We start from the raw sequence: 14555 nt of genomic DNA, 5'->3' as shown, positions 1-14555 counted from the left end.
ATCAGGCATGATTGAAAGTGCACTAGGTCTTTACCTTTCTCAGGAGATTTCAGCATCCCTCTGTCTTTATCAGGACCTGAGCCAGTACAGATGCAATACCGCCTCCACCTGTCTCACCAACGGCAGAGAGTCAAGACACAGTGTCTAGGTGAGTAACATGCTGCCATTCACTTTTAAAAGTAAGACTTGTCTATACCACTGTGATTAAATCAGACCTGCAGTGTGTACATGTTCGTAGTAGGAACTACTCAATAAGAACTCTGCTTAATGACTTTACTGCTCAAAGCTATAAAACTCTAAAAACAACCACGATATGCTGATGGATTTCACTCTAGGTTACGATGCAGGTCTGTTGTAATGTGTTGCAATAACCCTCAATAATGCACTGTGAACAAGTTTTGCATTTGGAAAAAGAAAAACAAGACTGTGAATAAAACCAAACGCAGAGACAATGACAAAGTGCTTTGTGTAAAACTTTGTGCTCAAAGTTCTGTGTGTGTGTGTGTGTCTGTGTGTGTGTGTGTGTGTGTGTGTGTGTGTAGGCTCAAATTGGGGTGAAAATGATTTTGAGCTTGTAAAGTGATGTTCACAAATAATTCCAATGTTTGTAGTTGTAAATCAACCTTTGTAAACCTGTAAAATAAATCTGCTTGTGAAATTCAAGTTTGCGTATGTGAAACAATTGCGCTTGTGTCAAATACATTTGTATTTGTTGAAAGTCTGAATCAAAACTCCACAAACGATCAGTGTTGAGGTCGAACAAAGACACTGTAAAAGAAGAAATGGATCTGTCAACCGCTGTGTCGCGATGCAGAGCAGAAAACTGTAAAATTCATCAAGTTCCCACAGTGTGTGTGACACTGAAGTTACACACTTGTCAATGTCAACTTGGGAATGTTGCACACTGAGTTTTACATTTTTCTGCTCTTTATCTCTGAACACAGACGTCCACAAAAGCATTTCTTCTTTCCCTGTGTCTTTGTTGAACCTCACCACCGATCATTTGTTCAGTTTTGATTCACGCTGTCAACAAATACAAATCTCTTTGCCACAAGTGCAATTGTTTCACATACACAAACTTGAATTTCTCATGCAGATTTATCTTACAGGTTTACAAATGTGGATTTACAACTACAAACATTGGAATTATTTGTGAACATCACTTAACGAGCTCAAAATAGTGCTAAGTCGGGGGCGCACAAGCCAGCAGTGTGAGGTTATTTTGTTCAGTCGTGACAGCTTCAAATGGCTTTTTGAGGGACGCCTGCAGTGACCGAGGTCAGTGTCAGGATGAGTCTCTACCACATGAATGAAACTGAAAGTAACGTCCTTTGTGCAGATTGAAACATGAGGAGTGAAGTACACACACCAAGCAGCAGGCGCATTCAAAAGTTCTCCAGGAATTTTCTAGTATTTATGATAATATTTCTTTCTGCTCGTTCCGGTTCTTTAAGCCACAAATGATTGGTTTGAGCAATCTGGCCTTATCCCCCTCATCATGCATGATGATCCTTCAGGACATTTGCATATGTGTAGGGAAAAGAACAAACTTTGACAGCTGATCCTCTTATTGTACAGTAGCCTTCCGCCTGACGAGATCTTCACTGAGCATTTCTCTCCGCTCAAGATGAAAAAGTATAATAATATAAAAAGGTCTTATATTTCACGTCATACTCCAAACTTCCACATCAGTCAATAATTAAAAAATGAATTAACTGTAAAATTAATCAACTGATTGCATGTAGCTTGAGTGAATTGAGTCTACTTACAGACACAAATGCATAGACAATTATTATTCCCGTAGCTTTTTAGCCAAATTGAGTTCATTGTTTTGGTTTTGTGGCACATTAATGTTCAGTCATTTTTCAGGTGTTGGGGCCGACCGAACCAGAAGCAAAAGGAAAATGATTATTGGACAGGACTCCAGCTAATATTTGTCTGTGTTTTTGATTTGTCCTTAATTCTTTTGTGATGTACTGGCTACATGTCTTTTAAAATAAAAAGATATCTTTACGTCAAAATCAGGACATAACAGAAACTGCAGGTGTTTCAGAGGCTGTTTGTAAGTTTTCTCTGCCGCTGAGTGTGATTTCCCGACAGGAGCAGGTGGTGGTGATTATCACCGGACGACAGCGTCAGCCATCATTCTTAATGGTACAAGACGTTATAATACGCAACTCTTAGCAGTGCTTTGTCTTCAGGGCAGATCGGAGGCTGCAGTGAGTTGCTATCGGAAAAATTGACGAGTCCGGCTGGAACGGGCCGGGGCTAGCTGGCTAGCGTGCTAACATCAGAAGAAGAGAAGGAGTCGTAGAAACAAGTTAATATTGCTGTTGTTTTCCACCGCTGGAGACAGCTCATGGTGAGTAAAGGAATGAAGTTTGATGCTGAACTCACAATGTTTCTTCTAGACTGGTAAATAGACATCTGTTAATGCTAACGTTAGCTATGTAGCAATAGCAGAACAAGTTTATGGAGACTGAGTATAACAACAAAGCAAATTAGTTAATGGAATAACAAAGCATAGAGTTTAAAACCATATATTAGGTATTTTATACATGTATAGGTAGTTTTCATATCCATTAAAAACATCTTATTTATTGGCACACCAAACTATAATCATAGACATGTATATAATTATACAACAATGTGTGCGTCTTTAATTGCCTACTTTAAATGTATATTTATTGATTGTAACTAACAACTGAAATAGTGCGTAATATTTCAGGAGGTGTATGGATTCTGGTGATTTTTATCACCACAATAAAAAAAGGCTATTAAAAAGGCAACAGAACACACAGTGTGTAAACTGTACAGAAACAGTGCGGCTGAAAAATGAAAATTAATTCAGTAAAATTACTCATGTACTGCTAGAAAATCTTCATGCTGTAAATAAAAGCTGCACATGTAAACATTTCTCAGAGACGTGCCGCTCTGTTTAGTGGAAGAGAGTAAATTGTTTTGGTTGGCATTTACACACCAAATTAAGTTTTCATTACTGTTAATTTTAAGCTCAGAGCGCATATCCACATCTGCAGAGAATCAAACTACATTAACTATGCTTCATTCAATTTGAATTGAACAACATTATGTTTTGCCTGATGCAATAATGGTTGCGTCTGTTACCAGTAAAGCGTTCAAACACACAAACCTGCAGTCATTCTCAGTTTCTTCCACATTATATAGTATTGGGCATTGCTCATTTTTAAACAGATTTATTGCATGCTGGGAGAGACTCCAGCCCCCGAGCCCCAGAGAAGGAACAGATGGGCAAAGAAAATTAATGAGTGACTGAATAAGGACCTGCATGTCTGCTTGACTTGGCTAATCACTGACTCTTGAGAAGAGAAGGAATACTAGTTTTTAGTGTTTTTGTAATGTTTTACATCTTTCCATCATTTATCTAATATCAACATTTGTACATTAAAATAACTTTCTAATCTTTCTAAGTGTAATATAGAAAATACGCCTAAGAAGAGGGGGTCTTCATGCCCAATCCATGTATTTACAATTCAAATTTTTCAACAATTTTTTTTATATCTGATGCTTGTTTTTGTCACAGTTTTCAAAGAACACTGTGCATAACATAATATTGTCTTGTTACCCACAAGAAATGTAATGCATTTTAAATGAAAGTGCCTGTTTGTTTGCAATAAAGAAAGACAAGAGCAAAGACAACTGCATCCATAACATCAAACATTGGCCATGGTCATCATAATCCCTCACTCAGGAGCATAAAATCCAAATATGACTGACTACATGGTTACTTTCTTTCACTGACGTTATGCATATCAATGAATAACATCAATGTTATTCATTTATTCATGGCTGCAACCTATTATTTTGCAACCTGACAGCCTCCGTGTGAAGGACTGTTATCCAAGAAAACTGAATTGACAGATGAGGCCATGAGAGACTTTGATCATGCTGGAGTTGTAATGACCCACTGTAAGGTGGATGTGGTAATCACTGTGCTGATGAGCAGCACTGCAACAGCCACTGATCACACACCCATGAATTCTGTCCTTAAATGCATAAACATTTGCCCACTCTTCCACTTCAGCTATTTCAATACCATGCTGTTGAATTAAATGGAGTGTGCTTAACTGTGTAATTCTTAAACTCTTACCCTCTGCTAATGCAAGCTGTGCCAATGTGGTGTTTTCTCCTGCCTTGTAAAAACCTAATGCTTGAATACGTTTTATTAACTTTTTAAGCCATTATAACCACTCTATCTCCTGCTTTATTCGCTTTTTAACAGATATTTTTCAAGGACGTGAGTTTTATTCTTGTATAAGTTACTTTTCTACAGCTTTAAGCTTTGCTGGTGAATCCCACAGAGGTCATCAGGGTCTTGACTCTATTGAAAAGACTTCAACACATTCCAAAGGTGATAATGTACATGACTCTACAGTAGCGTGATAGAATAGAATCTATTTTATTTTGGGCTCTTGTCGTGTCAGTGATAGTTGAAAAAGCCTTTGATGGTATGTTAGTTATATAAGAGTAACCACAGTACGGCCCGATGGCGGTGATTTCCTGGTGGGAGTGTGAATGTACACAACGAATTTCATGCCAATTAGCCCTCAAAATATGTTGATCACAGACAAAGAAAACAAACACAGATGGATGGAAATGATCGGATAACCTTCTTATAGTGGAGTAAGATAGATAAAAAAAATCCATCCAGAGAAATTCATTTTTATATAAACCCTAAGGCTTCTGAGCACAAACAGACATATACTGCTGCTTTATGAATATGAAGACAAACGTTGTGCCTGGTTGAACACAAAACACCCAGTCAATGATGACACTTGCTAACAAGACTAAGCAAGTGTAAATTGCTGGACCGTGAACGCAGCCCTCTGGTACACAGAGGAGGAAAATCTGCAGTTTTCCTCACACTGTGTGTGCTCTGCAACACTTTGGGTCTGGCTGCTGTGTTTGCCAAGTGAAGAAGAAGAAGAAGCCTGCACTCTGTCACTCACTGAGCACAGCTGAGATGCAGTATTATTGACTGTCTTCCAGGGAAAGCTGCAAAGGTTGATGAAAATCAATAGGTTTGTCACTGTAGGCAACGTTTCATGAGAAAAAATGTTGCTAAAAATTGCCACATCTAGTAAGTATTGGGTGTTGACAAATAAACAACACTGGTGGTGGTTTGAAGTGAGCTCCACTGAGTCACCTGTTGCCCTCTCTTCAATCAGGCTACAGTATGAGCAGCCTTCATTCTGATTTATTGGCCACCTGGGGGCAGCAGAAACAAGCTGTGAACACACCACTGACAAATCAGCAGCTTTTAAGTTGACATAGTGAATGTTATTAACAATCAGTTGATTATTTATGAGACTGTTCTCTCATAAAAGACGACCACGCAGGTTGTTTGTGCAAGCAGCTGATGACTCATAGTTATGTTTTATTGATAAGCAACATGTAGCAATTGTGTGAGACAGCATCGGTTGTTTCCACCTCTATCAGGATCGATAGGCAGGTCGCCCTGTGTGTCAATCACACGGTAGCCAGGCCCTCAAACTTACCCTGCTTTATCGTCTGTTTTCTTTTAAATGGAATCATCATTTAAAATGATGTGTTTATTATTGTAATCATGACGACAAAGGTCCTCTAACTCTAACAAAGTACTTATTTTAACACACAACACGATGTTTGCCTGAACCTAGCCAAGTTGTTTTCCACGTGATAAACGTAAGTCCAATATTTACTCTATTTTTGCTCTGTTTTTGGCCTCTTCCTTCTCCTGAGGGGATTATCTGGCTCTGTACCTGTACCTACTATGTTCACCAGCTCTTTGCCCGCTGTGTGTCTGATGTCTGGTGCTGAGCAGGCAGTGTACTGAGGGCTTTTAGAGCTGTTTCGCTGACAGCAGCTTCCTGCTACAGTGAAAATGGCCGTGAGAGAGGTGAGTGTGAGGAGCTGCAGATTCAGGTAATAATTCTCTGTGGGTTCATCAAGACGAGTGACTGCTTTTACGCTGACACATTGTTTTCATATGGTCATTTAATACGTTGTAAAAAAAAAAAATATTGATTATAGTTGCTTTAAAGAAAGAAAGGGAAATAGGATTACAACATTGTATGACCTCTGAGCTGGTGTTATTAAAAGGCATCTTAATGGAAGCATGCAGGAGTTTAGATGAGCACAGACGTTTTGAGGAAATCTTAACTCAAAATCCACCTACTAACTTTTTCTTTTTTTTTTACTGCGCTTTCAAGTACATCACTCAGTCATGATCAACAGATGGACTTGAATTAGTTGTCAGGGAGATAGCTCAGTTGTCATCACATGAGCCACATCCATGACAGCAGAGCATAAAGATCCTGAGATGCGGCTGTAAGCTCTGGAAAAAGGTTAGTGGACCTTAAAATTAAAGTCCCCCTCCACTCAAAAATGTGCTCTGCTCATTGTTCCTTCACTCGGATGTTTGAGCTTCACTGTGCAGAATGATGTATGTGCAGTTTGATTTTAGAGGGCTGTTTTTATGACTTCGAGCTGGCGACAGCCAGAACCGGAGGCATTATGTTTTTGGGTTGTCTGTCCATCACTATTCTTGTGAACACAATATCTCAGTAATGCCTCGAAGGATTTTCTTCAGATTTGGCACAAATGTCCATTTGGACTCAAGAAAGAACTGATTAGCATTTGGTTGTCAAAGGTCAAAGGTCACTGGGACCTCACAAAACACATTTGTGGCCATAACTCATAAATTCATACATTAATTGTGACACAACTTAACTCAAACATAAAATGAAGTGACGGCATTTTGTATCCAAAAGGACAAAGACCAAATTCACTGTGACATCATAATATTCTGCAAAAACACTTCTGGCAATTATTCAGTGCTGTTACTCAGGACGGGGAGATTGTGACCATATTTTCTGCAACTTTGCTGAGATCACAATCGCGATCACAATTCTCGTTTCATTCAGCTGCTGAAGGTGATACATTTCTCTGTGTGCACCTTAAATCTGAGGTTAAGACGTATATGCTCTACAAGCAGGATTTTGTGACACAACTAGTCTGGAAGACAGTCATGGTCCAATATGCAACTTACATACAGTATCTGTGATGTGAAAACCTGCTGTAGAAAAGCCACACCAGAGCCAATTTAAAGCAGAGCATTTTATCTATCTGGAGGGGAAACTGCTGCTTCCAAGGTTGAGAATGAACGTTCACGCACATTTGTTTTAATGGTATTTAATGTCCAACCACAGCTATTGCTCTTCACCTAATATAAACAGTGTTTGCCCTCATTCCCTCTGCACACTCCGATGCTCAGCACCATCTCCTGCAGCTACACCACTGCCTGATGCTGCCTGCACCTCTTCAGCCTCCTCCTGCATTAGTGTTTGGATTTGTGTGATTTCAGGACGTTTTCTCACTATGATCATCCGAATATTTTGAATGAATTGTTGTATTATTGTTAAGGATCTGCCAGAGGGCGTGTGAGCTCAGAGACAGTCTTCGTTATTCCATCTCAATTTTTTTTTCAGGGGCAGAGCCGCACTAACAAACCCAAAGTGATCATTGCAGTAAACGGTTAAAACCTTGATGTAAATGTCCTGACTGACATTTATTCAGGTCTCATCCCCCCTCCCACTCTGGCATGATGTCAAGACCCGCCTGTTTTGAGACATCTAAGACCTCAAAGATGTCTGGAAAAGCACAGCGAAGCCCTTCAGGCATCATGTCCAATCAATACTCTTTTCAGCTTTTTGGTGTGCAACAGATCAGTGGAGCCATGAAATAGAAAGCCACAGAGTTCAGCTCGTGCTGTTATCCACTTTCCGGTCTTAAAAGTGATCTTCCATGTTACTCCCAATAACTCGCTGACTTACTGTCCATATTTTTTTTCCTCTGGAGCCGCCAATGCGGTGAAGAAAGGAATCAGACAAAATAAAACCTTGTATGAGCAGGAACCCTGACAAAGCAGAGTGCGTAGCCTCTGGTGGAGTGCAGTACATGCAGGCACTCAAGCTGTCTCCAGCTGTAGCCAGCTGTTTCACACTCCCCTTTAATCTGTATGCAGACTCATTTAGCAACTGGCTGCTGTGGATTTGGTTTCGTCAAGCAGAGTCATTGCTGTGAAGGTCAGCTAAAATGTATGCTCGTGGGATGCCCCCAAAATAGATGGGAGTCAAACCAGAGATTCCATTTGTGAAAACGCTGGTGTGATAGCAATGCAGGAAAGTAAGGAGCATCATTTATTCATGTAGCTACCATACATGAGTACAATTTTGAGCCACTTGTGCTTTACTTGAGCATTTCCAATGCTTCATACTTGTACTTTTTAAGGGGTAAAAGATGTACTTTTTTACTACACTTTGTGTATTTGAGTTAGTGGTTACTTTTCAGGTTAACATTTGTGATATGTGATCATGTTTAATAAGAAGACAACAGTACTCTAAGTTTCATTGTGTTGAAAAATGAAAATATCTATGTAACAAATAAGAGAAGAGAGCTTGAGAGAGAAGCTGAAGTTGATTGTCAAGTGGATAGATTAGTCAGGTTGTACAAGAGAGAGGAGCAGAATATAGGGGGTTTGGACACACCATCAGAGCACCCTGATATCTGACATGTGACGAAGAATCGGTGTGGGGGGGGTGGGGGAGGGGGGGAGGGTTGGCCGCTCGGGGGAGGCGGGCGGTCGGTGGGGGGGGGGGGGGGGGGTATTACTGATGAGTATACTGGCAGCAACAATTTTGTGTCGCATCTTTATTTTTTTCTTCTTCGCTGCCCCTTTATCCACTTTACAACCGCTCAGATTTACCTTGTGAGCCTTTGGAAGGAGGCCCTGACCAGTGTTGCCTGACTTTTTACATTATTGGGCAGTTAAAAATAGTTTTGCATGGCTTGTCACGATTTTGACGATACTTTTTGTATCGTTTGACCAGTGAAATGAAATGAAAGTCGGTGAGATTGACGAGGTTTAGAGTTAAACAGACTGAACACAAAGTCACTCATGTGACACATGAAACATTTTAACCTTTTTTTCCTTTCAAATTACCTGGTGAAAGATTTTTGAACGAGAGTTACACTTTTAAACCAGAGAGCCAGAGGTACATCTTAGAGACTTGTATCCAGCCACAGAATATATATATCTGTACGTATGTATAAATATAAACTGGGTTAATTTATTCATCTGCTTATTTATTTATTCATTTATTATGGGACTGTGAACTTTACTCACCACTGATGTAAACCACATCAGTGTAAATGTACCGGGGTAAGCTTATGGGACAGCTTGTTTGCTCTCATAGTACCGACATGACCAACAATAACAAATTATATACATTTTCTACATAATAAAGTTACAACAAAAATAACAGAGAAAAGAAACTGAAGGAAATGCAACACTTTGTCTTAGCAATCTATCAACGTATAATAAGTACAGAGAGGATTTTAGCCGTATTGAAGTTTGATTTTGAAGGTCCCATATTGTAGAAAGTGAGCAGGTCTATATTCTGTATTAATACTGTGAAAGTATCAGAGTGTGCAATCCAGGACAGAATGCACACAGGCCATATTCAAAAACTGAGCCTTAAAACCAGCCGTCAGGACCACAAAGCAGTCACCACCCTCAAGAATGCCCCCAGCATCCCAACTAAACACTAGAAAAGTGTAAAATATGGGAAAAGTCCTGCATGTTGTTTAGTTCCTTAAATCTGGCAACACTGGAAACCACTGGACTAAACTACAAACTAGTTCAATTTCAACCAGTTGAAACTGTTCAGTACTACACATGGATGCATCAGTAATGATCTAAAAATGTAACAGGGACTATTTTTCTCACTTTTGATACTTTAACTATATTTTGCTGACAATATTTTGCTTTTTTTTTTATATAAAAGTTGGATTTTGATTGCAGGAGTTTCACGTTTGCTGGAGTGTTTTTACATTTATGTATTTTTTCTTAAGAAAAAAAAGATCTGACCGCCTCTTCCACCCCTGCGTTACAATCACAGTAACTATTTCATTGTTAAACAGAAACCGTGCCACTGACATCCTGATTTATTTACGCAACCTTGCAGTTCAGAATGTGTGAGTACAGAGTAACAGTCTGCCTCTTGCATGAATGATGAACTCCTGTACATGGGATCGATGTTTACTGTATTCAACCTGATGAGGGCAGTGTATTACAGCGTTGTTGCACAGCCTGAGAGATGTGTTAATCTAGCACATTCTCTACCCTGAGGAGAACCCAGCCTGAAGTGAATATTGGGAGCAGATCGAAAAGCCTGCTTTGAAGCATCATCCTGAGTTATTACTGACATCGGGAAGAACAGTGAGACAGAGGCTGCGAACACTTTTATATCCGCTGGCAGTTTTACAGTGGATGTGACTGCCAGTGTATTATACAGTGTTACCCCCTCCTCTTCTCTCTCGCTCTCCCTCACTCCCTCTCTAAGTGTTTCTGTGATATGTGGATTGTCTTTGCTTCTCCTATGCACAGATGTTGTGTTGTCTTGTGTAGTTATTGTCTGCCAAATGACTACCGAATGTGTGCAGAAGATGGAGCACTAAACAGATTTTCAGTGAATGAGTGTTTTCTTTTCTTTTTTTGCACGAGCTTTAAATTGCTGCCTGAGTCGCAGCCCCTTTGTTTTATGTAAGAAGATTCATGCACATACAGCACCTAGACAGACAAGTAATTGCGGGAATATGGAGCATCTCGACTCGTATCTATGAGGTTCGACATTGATGAATAAATAATGGAACGTCCTTTCAAGTGCATCTTTGAACAGTGTTGAAGTTTTTAACCCCATGAAAACCGAAGACAGCTACGGTCTCCCAGACTGTAAACCTCTTATTCTCGCCCTACACACTCCGCCTTTCTCCTTCTACGCCCCCACCCGGGGAAGAATGCCCCCCACTGGGTTTTCTTTCATCAGGGTGTAATATCAGTGAGTCACAGACACAAAGGTCTCACACACACATGCGCAAATATACATAGAAGCATGCTTCCATATGGGAGACTGCAGACTTTTGTCGTATGGCTCTGCGGTCCCTTAAGGGGAAGTTTTTGGAAATGACACCCGAGACAGCTGCGCCCTCCACAACCCATTCATTTGTGTCTTCATGAGCACATTTGTCATATTAAGAACTGATATATAGGACTACGAGAGTTAAAATTCTGGTCTAATTTTGGCCGCATCTATGAAAAACAGCTGAACTGTGCTGCATAAGCGATGACATTGACAAGTAGCAGCCATTCAGATGAGTGGGTGATTCATATATCATTGTTACTTACAGCTTGAGCTTCAACCTGGCCTCCCAGTTCTCCATCCCAAATCCTATCACAGCGATTCGGAGGAGAAAGCCACTGAATGAAACTGTTTGATATATGGCTCCGTTCCTTCAATGTTCTCACGTCATTACAGAGATACTGCCATGAAAACACATTTATCAAAAGCATCAAATCATCTCTCTGCTCTGACATAATAAAACCATTACTTTTCTGTGAAGATCTATAGTTTAAATAATGTTCAAATAGAGAATTATTTATTTTATGTAAAAAAAAAAAAAAAGCAGATATAGGGGAACGCAGGAGTCCTTGTGAATCCTTGGAAAAACGAATAGTTTTGATCATTTTGAAGATTCAAATCAGACAACAAATATTCACCTCTCTTTCCATCTGACAGACAGATTTGAGGCCATCATGTCCAGATTGTCATCGCCAGTCCAGAAGGAAATAAAAAAAAAAGTGAGGTAGTCTGACCTCCATTTGGTGATTAGACTGCTCCATTACAGAAGGAGCTTTATATATGCTGCTCCCTCTGCCTGGAACCTTCTGCAGTTTGATTTAAAATCGTAATTGGGTCTTTTTCGGAAAAATCTGCTCTTGTGGCTGCTGACATTTATGGGTATTTTAAAATCTTGATCTGTTAACCTCATTAAGTTTCATAATGTTTTTGACTGGTCTTATTTATCTTTATGGTTTTAGACAGACGGTGCAATTTAAGTTGCTTTTAGGATTAAAAATCTTTCGTATGATTGTTTTGATTATTATATATTTTTAGATATTATATTATTTTATGTTTGTTTCTGATTTTGTTCCATATATTGTGTTTTGCCTTTTTGTCTGTTCGTCATTGTTAATGCTGCCTGTTTTGGCCAGAACTGTGTTAAAGAGGTGATTTACTAATAATATCAGTTAATATTTCACCCCAGATTGGCAGTTAAATGAGGTTTTACATTGGAGTTGCTCCGCTGGTCTGTTGTGCCATATCTGGTGAAGAACACATAATACTTCCACGTGCTGCCTCTCAGATGCTTTGGAGTTGTGATTTCCTGAACGTCTTTGCTCTCCAGTGTCCTCCATTTTCATAGCAAACACACGAACCGCTCAGTTTACTGATAGTGATAGGGCATATATTGATGATTTAGAGATGGATCACAAGGCAAACTACAGAATTTCGAATAAAAAGTGACAGCTCTGACATGATTACTTCAGATAAAATAGAATAATACAACAATCTATCCCAGTTTCTTTTAACACAAACCAGTACCTTAATTCAAAAAACTGTTTCACACAGTTTCACAAACGACACGTGGTACCGGGGCAAACCGTATTGCCTAGTCGCCCCCGAGCATCTGGCTGGCCAGGCCTTTTGAATTGTTGTGTCGGTGGTTGGGACATCAGCCGCTCCAATCAGCAACGCGGCCGCAGACGGTGACCACGCCCCCTCGGTCACAGCAGCCATTCCCGAAGAGGAGCCCGCGCAGCCCACTTTGCATAAGAGCTAAACAAGAAATAGGCTGCGTAAAGTAAACTTATTTCATTAATATATGTTTATGTTAATAGTATGTTTTTTTGTTTTTGTTTATTTTTTTATCAGAATGCTCTTCCGGTATTTGATGACACAGTTGTCACCACTGCCCTTCGCTTAACAAACTGAACTAGCAAAGATAGTTTTGGCTACAACAACAACAACAACCAAAAACGCTCTGGCTACGTCCGAAATCGTTTTTAAACAGTGAATGAATGAACAGTGAAGATATTTCGGTCACAGGTCTGCGCAGGTTTTTCGCTGACTTTCTCTGAGAACATCTTTTGAGTCACGGCATGCCCGGGTAAAGCAGCTAGCTGCCGCGGCTAACACTGGCTCTTCATTTTAGTACAGGTATTTAGCTAGTTAGGTAGCTAGCATGTGAAGCCTTATTAAGCTAAATAAAGGAGATGTTTGTCACTGTGGTGTAGCTTGTGTTTAAGTGTGCACTGCATTTATTTACATCAGCAGCTTCTACTTCAGAAGTACTTTAGCATTGTTGTTGCTCTAGCTAGCTGGCTGAGTTTCGGTAAGGGTCGCTGAGCCTGCTAAGAGACTGACTGAAAGGCAGCAGCCAGCAAAGGTATGTGACAACTACACTGTCATGAAAAGTGTCAAATATAAAATGTTATTAGGAAAAATGCCATTATGGAATAAAAACATCTGTATTTGAAAGGTTTGAACTTTTGAAAAAAAAAGAAGTAATGTCTAATGAAATAAAGAATTGAATTTAAATGAATACATTAATTGTTTCAAGACCTGTTGATTAATTTATATTATATATTTTAATGCAATGCAAATTATTCATTTCATAATTTATTCTTTTAATATCTGGGCTCCATAAAGAGAACAATTTGAACCTTTCAACTCTTTAAAAGTACAGCCTAACGTCTATGATGCTTCGATCTTGTAAATCAGGGATTGGCTCACCATCATCACTTACATCAGGTGTAATAGTGTCTTGTGTCTGATTGATTAACAATTTATTGATTGATTATTGTCATTCTGAGACTTCTTTGGGTTGTTCTATATGGATTTTATAACTGGCCCTTTCTGACTGATCATTGCTGCCACTGGTAATCAATACAGTATGACACAATGTGTCTTGTTTATTGTTTATCATTTGCAATCCCCATTTAAAATGGATAAATCTTTGGCCATCAAGATTATTGGTGTGCTGTTAAACTCAAGCACAAAATTGTCAAACATTTTCACATATCTGCTCAAATGTGTTTAAAATGATCGTAAATTCAGTTTATTTAAGCTTTTGACTGAAGGTTGGGTAAAACAAGACATTTGAAGATGTCACTCGTAGGTTTTGAGAAATTGTGATGGTCATTTTTCACAATTTTCCCTACATTTTACACAGATGACATAAATTGAAATATAACCGATGATAAAAAAAATAATCGCCTGCTAAAAAACATAACCCATCCTGTTTTGTTTCTATGCTGAGCCAAGTGAATAATTAATGACACTACAGGGCACCTGTCATGTACATTTGGACCCCTAATGCCTTTGCATTCAGATCTGTACTGTGTCATTGGCCCCTGTTTTCTTTTGGGGCCCACTGAATGTAACCCCCTGCCATGACTACAGTCAGACAATTAAATTCATAGAACCTCTAACCCTTCATAAACTCAACCACTCTCTCTCTCTCTCTCTCTCTCTCTCTCTCTCTCTCGTGCTAGAGTGCTGGAGTCGGAGACGCTCTTCGGGTTTTGCCAGTGCGCACCACAGCATCGGCTCGCATCACTCAGTACCGGCTGT

This window comes from Seriola dumerili, unplaced genomic scaffold (genome assembly GCF_002260705.1).
Source record: "Seriola dumerili isolate Sdu_G_001 unplaced genomic scaffold, Sdu_1.0 BDQW01000116.1, whole genome shotgun sequence".
NCBI lineage: Eukaryota > Metazoa > Chordata > Actinopteri > Carangiformes > Carangidae > Seriola > Seriola dumerili.
The sequence above is the reverse complement of the archived record's forward strand: the minus strand, read 5'-3'. Positions refer to the sequence as shown.